We start from the raw sequence: 11,821 nt of genomic DNA on the forward strand, positions 1-11,821 counted from the left end.
TCATGTCACCGTGCTCGACTTGATTCTAAGTGCCCCGAGCCGTGTACATGATCCAAAAGCGGTTAACTTTTTCTTTTTGGTTAACGCCCAAAGTTTTCAACCCGACCCGCCTCGGCAACCTCGACTCGAAGCGCCTCGAGCCTTAATGGCCTCCAATGTTTTTGCACGGCTCATGCCACCGTCGACTTTTCGCTCGAATCATGTCACCCAGGGCACCTCGATGCTACGTGACCCGAGCCCTGTGCGCGATCCAAAACCGGGTAACGTTTTTTTTTTTAACTCCCAAAATTTCATTCTTTTTTGCCTTACGAGGCCTATCATGATCTCTTTTTATAAAGAAAATTCTCAAATCGAATCGTTTCGGCTACCCTACCTCGAATCCGGCTAGCTAGGCGTAACGCCTCGAGTCGGCTCGGCAATACGTGAACTGAAACTTGTGCGTGATCCAAAAGCGGGTAACTTGTTTTTTTTTTTTTTTTTTTTTTGTAATGCGCAAAATTTAGCGCTTTTCGCTGTACAGGGCCTCTCATGATTTTTTTTGTTTGTTTTTTTTTTTTCCCCTCGTCGACCCACTCTGGCGACCCAGTCGGGTCGCCCGAGGCTGGGGCGACGGAGATGGGTTGACCTAGTCGGGTGACCCAAGTTGGGTCGACCCAGGCGTGCGATCCTGGCTGGGGACAGCAAGTCGATTCTATAAGTTTGCTTGCCAATTTTGCTAGCCAGGTCGGCTCACCAAGTCATCTAACCATGTGGTCTTTGCCAAATCAAGAATTGACTCTTTAAGTCCACTCACAGCTCGTCAAGCCGGCTCACCAAGATGACTTACCGTCTCGCCTCACCAGGTTGCCCCACCAGGTCGCCTCTTCTTTAAGACCGCTCACCATGTCGGCTCCCCAAGTCACCTCACCGAGTCGACTATTCAGGTTGCCTCACCAAGTCGACCCCTTCAGTTCGCTCACCAAGTCAGCTCACCAAGTCGAATCACCTAGTCGTTTTACCACCTTGCCCCAGCAGGTGTGCTCGCCAAGTCGCCCCGCCGAGTTGCTTCTCTAAGCCCACTCACCATGTCAGCTCACCAAGTCGATTGTTCAAGTGCGTTGCCAAGTCAACTCTTTAAGTTCGCTCGCCAGGTCAGCCCGCCCAAGTCGCCTCTTTAAGTTCGTTCGCCAGGTCGGCCCGCCCAAGTCGCATCAGCGGGCTAACTCGCCGAGTCACCTCACGAAGTTGACTCTTTAAGTGCGCTCACCAAGTCAGCTCACCAAGTCGACTCACCATCTCGCCTCGATAAGTTGGCTTGCCGAGTTACCCCACCAAGTCGTCCCCTCTTTAAGCCCGCTCACCGTGTCAGCTCGTCAGGTCGGCTCACCAAGTCGACTAATCAAGTAGGCCCACCAAGTCGCCTCAAGGATAGCTCCTCACCATGAGTCGCCTCACCATGTTGACTCAATGAGTCGCCTCACCATGTTGACTCTTTGAGCCCGCTCGCCGGGTCGCCTCACCAAGTCGGCTCGAGTACGTTGCCAAGTCGACTCTTTAAGTTCGCTCGCCGGGTCGACTCGCCAAGTCAGCTCACCATGTCATCTCAACGAACCAACTCGCCGAGTCGCCTCACCACGTCCGCTCTCTAATACCACTCGCCAAGTCGCCCCACCAACTCGCCCCGTTAGGCCCACTCACCACATCGCCCCGTTAGGCCCACTCTCACCAAGTGGACTCTTTAAGTCTGCTCATAAAGTCGAGCCACCAAGTACTCTCACCAAGTCGACTCTTTAAGTCCTTTCATCGAGTCACCCCACCAAGTCAACTCTTTAGGTCTGTTCATAGAGTCACCCCACCAAGTCGACCCTTCAAGTGCGTTCATCAAGTCACCCCACCAAGTCGACTCTTTAAGTTCATTCATCAAGTCACCCCGCCAGGTCAGCCCACAAATTACTCTCACCAAGTCGACTCTTTAAGTTCGTTCATCAAGTCACCCCGCCAGGTCGGCCCACCGAGTGGACTCTTTAAGTTCGTTCATGAAGTCACTCTGCCAAGTCAGCCCACCAGGTCGACTCTTTAAGTTCGTTCATCAAGTCACCCCGCCAGGTCAGCCCACCAACTACTCTCACCAAGTCGACTCTTTAAGTTTGCTCACCAAGTCACCCCGCCAGGTCGGCCCACCAGGTACTCTCACCAGGTCGACTCTTTAGGTTTGTTCATCAGGTCACCCCACCGAGTACTCTCACCAAGTCGACTCTTTAAGTTCGTTCATCAACTCGCCCCGCCAGGTCGGCCCACCAAGTACTCTCACCAAGTCGACCCTTTAAGTTCGGTCATCAACTCACCCCGCCAGGTCGGCCCACCAAGTACTCTCACAAAGTCGACTCTTTAGGTTCGTTCATCAATTCACCCCGCCAGCTCGGCCCACCAAGTTCTCTCACCAGGTCGACTCTTTAAGTTCGTTCATCAAGTCACCCCGCCAGTTCGACCCACCAAGTACTCTCACAAAGTCGACTCTCTAAGTTCGTTCATCAAGTCACCCTGCCAGGTCAGCCCACCAAGTACTCTCACCAAGTCACCCCGCTAGTTCGACCCACCAAGTCGACCCTTTAAGTTCGTTCATCAAGTCACCCGGCCAAGTCGGCCCACCAAGTCGACTCTTTAAGTCCGTTCATCAAGTCACGTGACCAGGTCAGCCCACCGGGTACTCTCACCAAGTCGTCTCTTTAAGTTTGTTCATCAAGTCACCCGGCCAGGTCGGCCCACCAAGTACTCTCACCAAGTCGACTCTCTAAGTCCGTTCATCAAGTCACCCCACCAGGTCGGCCCACCAAGTCGAATCTTTAAGTCCGTTCATCAAGTCACCCCACCAAGTACTCTAACCAAGTCGATTCTTTGAGTGCGTTCATCAAGTCACCCGACCAACTACTCTCACCAAGTCGACTCTTTAACTATGTTCATCAAGTCACCCCACCAAGCACTCTCACCACGTCAACTCTTTAGGTTCGTTCATAAAGTCACCCCACCAAGTCGACCCTTCAAGTGGGTTCATCAAGTCACCCCACCAAGTACTCTCACCAATTCGACTCTTTAAGTCTTTTCATCAAGTCACCACACCAAGTCAACTCTTTAGGACCGTTCATCAAGTCACCTCGCCAAGTCGACCCTTGAAGTCCGTTCATCAAGTCACCCCACCAAGTACTCCCACCAAGTCGACTCTTTAAGTCAGTTCACGAAGTCACCCAACCAGGTCGGCCCACCAAGGACTCTCACCGAGTCGACTCTCTAAGTCTGTTCATCAGGTCACCCCACCGAGTACTCTCACCAAGTCAACTCTTTAGGTCCGTTCATCAGGTCACCCCGCAAAGTCGACCCTCTAAGTTCGTTCATCGAGTCACCCGACCAAGTCGACTGTTTAAGTCCTTTCATCAAGTCACCCCGCCAAGCCGACTCTTTAAGTCCGTTCATCAAGTCACCAGAACAACTACTCTCACCAAGTCGACTCTATAAGTCCGTTCATCAAGTCGGCCCACCAAGTACTCCCACCAAGTCGACTCTTTAAGTCCGTTCATCAGTTCACCCCGCCAAGTACTCTCACCAAGTCAACTCTTTAGGTCCGTTCATCAAGTCACCCCGCCAAGTCGACCCTTTAAGTCCGTTCATCAAGTCGCCCCCCCCCCCCCCCGAGTTGCTTCTCTAAGCCCACTCACCATGTCAGCTCACCAAGTCGATTGTTCAAGTGCGTTGCCAAGTCAACTCTTTAAGTCCGTTCATCAAGTCACGTGACCAGGTCAGCCCACCGGGTACTCTCACCAAGTCGTCTCTTTAAGTTTGTTCATCAAGTCACCCGGCCAGGTCGGCCCACCAAGTACTCTCACCAAGTCGACTCTCTAAGTCCGTTCATCAAGTCACCCCGCCAGGTCGGCCCACCAAGTCGAATCTTTAAGTCCGTTCATCAAGTCACCCCACCAAGTACTCTAACCAAGTCGATTCTTCGAGTGCGTTCATCAAGTCACCCGACCAACTACTCTCACCAAGTCGACTCTTTAACTATGTTCATCAAGTCACCCCACCAAGCACTCTCACCACGTCAACTCTTTAGGTTCGTTCATAAAGTCACCCCACCAAGTCGACCCTTCAAGTGGGTTCATCAAGTCACCCCACCAAGTACTCTCACCAATTCGACTCTTTAAGTCTTTTCATCAAGTCACCACACCAAGTCAACTCTTTAGGACCGTTCATCAAGTCACCTCGCCAAGTCGACCCTTGAAGTCCGTTCATCAAGTCACCCCACCAAGTACTCCCACCAAGTCGACTCTTTAAGTCAGTTCACGAAGTCACCCAACCAGGTCGGCCCACCAAGGACTCTCACCAAGTCGACTCTCTAAGTCTGTTCATCAGGTCACCCCACCGAGTACTCTCACCAAGTCAACTCTTTAGGTCCGTTCATCAGGTCACCCCGCAAAGTCGACCCTCTAAGTTCGTTCATCGAGTCACCCGACCAAGTCGACTGTTTAAGTCCTTTCATCAAGTCACCCCGCCAAGCCGACTCTTTAAGTCCGTTCATCAAGTCACCAGAACAACTACTCTCACCAAGTCGACTCTATAAGTCCGTTCATCAAGTCGGCCCACCAAGTACTCCCACCAAGTCGACTCTTTAAGTCCGTTCATCAGTTCACCCCGCCAAGTACTCTCACCAAGTCAACTCTTTAGGTCCGTTCATCAAGTCACCCCGCCAAGTCGACCCTTTAAGTCCGTTCATCAAGTCGCCCCCCCCCCCCCCCCCCAAGTTGCTTCTCTAAGCCCACTCACCATGTCAGCTCACCAAGTCGATTGTTCAAGTGCGTTGCCAAGTCAACTCTTTAAGTTCGCTCGCCAGGTCAGCCCGCCCAAGTCGCCTCTTTAAGTTCGTTCGCCAGGTCGGCCCGCCCAAGTCGCATCAGCGGGCTAACTCGCCGAGTCACCTCACGAAGTTGACTCTTTAAGTGCGCTCACCAAGTCAGCTCACCAAGTCGACTGACCATCTCGCCTCGATAAGTTGGCTTGCCGAGTTACCCCACCAAGTCGTCCCCTCTTTAAGCCCGCTCACCGTGTCAGCTCGTCAGGTCGGCTCACCAAGTCGACTAATCAAGTAGGCCCACCAAGTCGCCTCAAGGATAGCTCCTCACCATGAGTCGCCTCACCATGTTGACTCAATGAGTCGCCTCACCATGTTGACTCTTTGAGCCCGCTCGCCGGGTCGCCTCACCAAGTCGGCTCGAGTACGTTGCCAAGTCGACTCTTTAAGTTCGCTCGCCGGGTCGACTCGCCAAGTCAGCTCACCATGTCATCTCAACGAACCAACTCGCCGAGTCGCCTCACCACGTCGGCTCTCTAATACCACTCGCCAAGTCGCCCCACCAACTCGCCCCGTTAGGCCCACTCACCACATCGCCCCGTTAGGCCCACTCTCACCAAGTGGACTCTTTAAGTCTGCTCATAAAGTCGAGCCACCAAGTACTCTCACCAAGTCGACTCTTTAAGTCCTTTCATCGAGTCACCCCACCAAGTCAACTCTTTAGGTCCGTTCATAGAGTCACCCCACCAAGTCGACCCTTCAAGTGCGTTCATCAAGTCACCCCACCAAGTCGACTCTTTAAGTTCATTCATCAAGTCACCCCGCCAGGTCAGCCCACAAATTACTCTCACCAAGTCGACTCTTTAAGTTCGTTCATCAAGTCACCCCGCCAGGTCGGCCCACCGAGTGGACTCTTTAAGTTCGTTCATGAAGTCACTCTGCCAAGTCGGCCCACCAGGTCGACTCTTTAAGTTCGTTCATCAAGTCACCCTGCCAGGTCAGCCCACCAACTACTCTCACCAAGTCGACTCTTTAAGTTTGCTCACCAAGTCACCCCGCCAGGTCGGCCCACCAAGTACTCTCACCAGGTCGACTCTTTAGGTTTGTTCATCAGGTCACCCCACCGAGTACTCTCACCAAGTCGACTCTTTAAGTTCGTTCATCAACTCGCCCCGCCAGGTCGGCCCACCAAGTACTCTCACCAAGTCGACCCTTTAAGTTCGGTCATCAACTCACCCCGCCAGGTCGGCCCACCAAGTACTCTCACAAAGTCGACTCTTTAGGTTCGTTCATCAATTCACCCCGCCAGCTCGGCCCACCAAGTTCTCTCACCAGGTCGACTCTTTAAGTTCGTTCATCAAGTCACCCCGCCAGTTCGACCCACCAAGTACTCTCACAAAGTCGACTCTCTAAGTTCGTTCATCAAGTCACCCTGCCAGGTCAGCCCACCAAGTACTCTCACCAAGTCACCCCGCTAGTTCGACCCACCAAGTCGACCCTTTAAGTTCGTTCATCAAGTCACCCGGCCAAGTCGGCCCACCAAGTCGACTCTTTAAGTCCGTTCATCAAGTCACGTGACCAGGTCAGCCCACCGGGTACTCTCACCAAGTCGTCTCTTTAAGTTTGTTCATCAAGTCACCCGGCCAGGTCGGCCCACCAAGTACTCTCACCAAGTCGACTCTCTAAGTCCATTCATCAAGTCACCCCGCCAGGTCGGCCCACCAAGTCGAATCTTTAAGTCCGTTCATCAAGTCACCCCACCAAGTACTCTAACCAAGTCGATTCTTCGAGTGCGTTCATCAAGTCACCCGACCAACTACTCTCACCAAGTCGACTCTTTAACTATGTTCGTCAAGTCACCCCACCAAGCACTCTCACCACGTCAACTCTTTAGGTCCGTTCATAAAGTCACCCCACCAAGTCGACCCTTCAAGTGGGTTCATCAAGTCACCCCACCAAGTACTCTCACCAATTCGACTCTTTAAGTCTTTTCATCAAGTCACCACACCAAGTCAACTCTTTAGGACCATTCATCAAGTCACCTCGCCAAGTCGACCCTTGAAGTCCGTTCATCAAGTCACCCCACCAAGTACTCCAACCAAGTCGACTCTTTAAGTCAGTTCACGAAGTCACCCAACCAGGTCGGCCCACCAAGGACTCTCACCAAGTCGACTCTCTAAGTCTGTTCATCAGGTCACCCCACCGAGTACTCTCACCAAGTCAACTCTTTAGGTCCGTTCATCAGGTCACCCCGCAAAGTCGACCCTCTAAGTTCGTTCATCGAGTCACCCGACCAAGTCGACTGTTTAAGTCCTTTCATCAAGTCACCCCGCCAAGCCGACTCTTTAAGTCCGTTCATCAAGTCACCAGAACAACTACTCTCACCAAGTCGACTCTATAAGTCCGTTCATCAAGTCGGCCCACCAAGTACTCCCACCAAGTCGACTCTTTAAGTCCGTTCATCAGTTCACCCCGCCAAGTACTCTCACCAAGTCAACTCTTTAGGTCCGTTCATCAAGTCACCCCGCCAAGTCGACCCTTTAAGTCCGTTCATCAAGTCGCCCCCCCCGAGTTGCTTCTCTAAGCCCACTCACCATGTCAGCTCACCAAGTCGATTGTTCAAGTGCGTTGCCAAGTCAACTCTTTAGGTTCGCTCGCCAGGTCAGCCCGCCCAAGTCGCCTCTTTAAGTTCGTTCGCCAGGTCGGCCCGCCCAAGTCGCATCAGCGGGCTAACTCGCCGAGTCACCTCACGAAGTTGACTCTTTAAGTGCGCTCACCAAGTCAGCTCACCAAGTCGACTCACCATCTCGCCTCGATAAGTTGGCTTGCCGAGTTACCCCACCAAGTCGTCGCCTCTTTAAGCCCGCTCACCGTGTCAGCTCGTCAGGTCGGCTCACCAAGTCGACTAATCAAGTAGGCCCACCAAGTCGCCTCAAGGATAGCTCCTCACCATGAGTCGCCTCACCATGTTGACTCAATGAGTCGCCTCACCATGTTGACTCTTTGAGCCCGCTCGCCGGGTCGCCTCACCAAGTCGGCTCGAGTACGTTGCCAAGTCGACTCTTTAAGTTCGCTCGCCGGGTCGACTCGCCAAGTCAGCTCACCATGTCATCTCAACGAACCAACTCGCCGAGTCGCCTCACCACGTCGGCTCTCTAATACCACTCGCCAAGTCGCCCCACCAACTCGCCCCGTTAGGCCCACTCACCACATCGCCCCGTTAGGCCCACTCTCACCAAGTGGACTCTTTAAGTCTGCTCATAAAGTCGAGCCACCAAGTACTCTCACCAAGTCGACTCTTTAAGTCCTTTCATCGAGTCACCCCACCAAGTCAACTCTTTAGGTCCGTTCATAGAGTCACCCCACCAAGTCGACCCTTCAAGCGCGTTCATCAAGTCACCCCACCAAGTCGACTCTTTAAGTTCATTCATCAAGTCACCCCGCCAGGTCAGCCCACAAATTACTCTCACCAAGTCGACTCTTTAAGTTCGTTCATCAAGTCACCCCGCCAGGCCGGCCCACCGAGTGGACTCTTTAAGTTCGTTCATGAAGTCACTCTGCCAAGTCGGCCCACCAGGTCGACTCTTTAAGTTCGTTCATCAAGTCACCCCGCCAGGTCAGCCCACCAACTACTCTCACCAAGTCGACTCTTTAAGTTTGCTCACCAAGTCACCCCGCCAGGTCGGCCCACCAAGTACTCTCACCAGGTCAACTCTTTAGGTTTGTTCATCAGGTCACCCCACCGAGTACTCTCACCAAGTCGACTCTTTAAGTTCGTTCATCAACTCGCCCCGCCAGGTCGGCCCACCAAGTACTCTCACCAAGTCGACCCTTTAAGTTCGGTCATCAACTCACCCCGCCAGGTCGGCCCACCAAGTACTCTCACAAAGTCGACTCTTTAGGTTCGTTCATCAATTCACCCCGCCAGCTCGGCCCACCAAGTTCTCTCACCAGGTCGACTCTTTAAGTTCGTTCATCAAGTCACCCCGCCAGTTCGACCCACCAAGTACTCTCACAAAGTCGACTCTCTAAGTTCGTTCATCAAGTCACCCTGCCAGGTCAGCCCACCAAGTACTCTCACCAAGTCACCCCGCTAGTTCGACCCACCAAGTCGACCCTTTAAGTTCGTTCACCAAGTCACCCGGCCAAGTCGGCCCACCAAGTCGACTCTTTAAGTCCGTTCATCAAGTCACGTGACCAGGTCAGCCCACCGGGTACTCTCACCAAGTCGTCTCTTTAAGTTTGTTCATCAAGTCACCCGGCCAGGTCGGCCCACCAAGTACTCTCACCAAGTCGACTCTCTAAGTCCGTTCATCAAGTCACCCCGCCAGGTCGGCCCACCAAGTCGAATCTTTAAGTCCGTTCATCAAGTCACCCCACCAAGTACTCTAACCAAGTCGATTCTTCGAGTGCGTTCATCAAGTCACCCGACCAACTACTCTCACCAAGTCGACTCTTTAACTATGTTCATCAAGTCACCCCACCAAGCACTCTCACCACGTCAACTCTTTAGGTCCGTTCATAAAGTCACCCCACCAAGTCGACCCTTCAAGTGCGTTCATCAAGTCACCCCACCAAGTACTCTCACCAATTCGACTCTTTAAGTCTTTTCATCAAGTCACCACACCAAGTCAACTCTTTAGGACCGTTCATCAAGTCACCTCGCCAAGTCGACCCTTGAAGTCCGTTCATCAAGTCACCCCACCAAGTACTCCCACCAATTCGACTCTTTAAGTCAGTTCACGAAGTCACCCAACCAGGTCGGCCCACCAAGGACTCTCACCAAGTCGACTCTCTAAGTCTGTTCATCAGGTCACCCCACCGAGTACTCTCACCAAGTCAACTCTTTAGGTCCGTTCATCAGGTCACCCCGCAAAGTCGACCCTCTAAGTTCGTTCATCGAGTCACCCGACCAAGTCGACTGTTTAAGTCCTTTCATCAAGTCACCCCGCCAAGCCGACTCTTTAAGTCCGTTCATCAAGTCACCAGAACAACTACTCTCACCAAGTCGACTCTATAAGTCCGTTCATCAAGTCGGCCCACCAAGTACTCCCACCAAGTCGACTCTTTAAGTCCGTTCATCAGTTCACCCCGCCAAGTACTCTCACCAAGTCAACTCTTTAGGTCCGTTCATCAAGTCACCCCGCCAAGTCGACCCTTTAAGTCCGTTCATCAAGTCGCCCCCCCCGAGTTGCTTCTCTAAGCCCACTCACCATGTCAGCTCACCAAGTCGATTGTTCAAGTGCGTTGCCAAGTCAACTCTTTAAGTTCGCTCGCCAGGTCAGCCCGCCCAAGTCGCCTCTTTAAGTTCGTTCGCCAGGTCGGCTCGCCCAAGTCGCATCAGCGGGCTAACTCGCCGAGTCACCTCACGAAGTTGACTCTTTAAGTGCGCTCACCAAGTCAGCTCACCAAGTCGACTGACCATCTCGCCTCGATAAGTTGGCTTGCCGAGTTACCCCACCAAGTCGTCCCCTCTTTAAGCCCGCTCACCGTGTCAGCTCGTCAGGTCGGCTCACCAAGTCGACTAATCAAGTAGGCCCACCAAGTCGCCTCAAGGATAGCTCCTCACCATGAGTCGCCTCACCATGTTGACTCAATGAGTCGCCTCACCATGTTGACTCTTTGAGCCCGCTCGCCGGGTCGCCTCACCAAGTCGGCTCGAGTACGTTGCCAAGTCGACTCTTTAAGTTCGCTCGCCGTGTCGACTCGCCAAGTCAGCTCACCATGTCATCTCAACGAACCAACTCGCCGAGTCGCCTCACCACGTCGGCTCTCTAATACCACTCGCCAAGTCGCCCCACCAACTCGCCCCGTTAGGCCCACTCACCACATCGCCCCGTTAGGCCCACTCTCACCAAGTGGACTCTTTAAGTCTGCTCATAAAGTCGAGCCACCAAGTACTCTCACCAAGTCGACTCTTTAAGTCCTTTCATCGAGTCACCCCACCAAGTCAACTCTTTAGGTCCGTTCATAGAGTCACCCCACCAAGTCGACCCTTCAAGTGCGTTCATCAAGTCACCCCACCAAGTCGACTCTTTAAGTTCATTCATCAAGTCACCCCGCCAGGTCAGCCCACAAATTACTCTCACCAAGTCGACTCTTTAAGTTCGTTCATCAAGTCACCCCGCCAGGTCGGCCCACCGAGTGGACTCTTTAAGTTCGTTCATGAAGTCACTCTGCCAAGTCGGCCCACCAGGTCGACTCTATAAGTTCGTTCATCAAGTCACCCCGCCGGGTCAGCCCACCAACTACTCTCACCAAGTCGACTCTTTAAGTTTGCTCACCAAGTCACCCCGCCAGGTCGGCCCACCAAGTACTCTCACCAGGTCGACTCTTTAGGTTTGTTCATCAGGTCACCCCACCGAGTACTCTCACCAAGTCGACTCTTTAAGTTCGTTCATCAACTCGCCCCGCCAGGTCGGCCCACCAAGTACTCTCACCAAGTCGACCCTTTAAGTTCGGTCATCAACTCACCCCGCCAGGTCGGCCCACCAAGTACTCTCACAAAGTCGACTCTTTAGGTTCGTTCATCAATTCACCCCGCCAGCTCGGCCCACCAAGTTCTCTCACCAGGTCGACTCTTTAAGTTCGTTCATCAAGTCACCCCGCCAGTTCGACCCACCAAGTACTCTCACAAAGTCGACTCTCTAAGTTCGTTCATCAAGTCACCCTGCCAGGTCAGCCCACCAAGTACTCTCACCAAGTCACCCCGCTAGTTCGACCCACCAAGTCGACCCTTTAAGTTCGTTCATCAAGTCACCCGGCCAAGTCGGCCCACCAAGTCGACTCTTTAAGTCCGTTCATCAAGTCACGTGACCAGGTCAGCCCACCGGGTACTCTCACCAAGTCGTCTCTTTAAGTTTGTTCATCAAGTCACCCGGCCAGGTCGGCCCACCAAGTACTCTCACCAAGTCGACTCTCTAAGTCCGTTCATCAAGTCACCCCGCCAGGTCGGCCCACCAAGTCGAATCTTTAAGTCCGTTCATCAAGTCACCCCACCAAGTA

The sequence above is a fragment of the Cupressus sempervirens genome, chromosome 2, assembly GCF_028749045.1.
Source record: "Cupressus sempervirens isolate cs-2001-9-10 chromosome 2, ASM2874904v1, whole genome shotgun sequence".
In the NCBI taxonomy this organism is placed as follows: domain Eukaryota; kingdom Viridiplantae; phylum Streptophyta; class Pinopsida; order Cupressales; family Cupressaceae; genus Cupressus; species Cupressus sempervirens.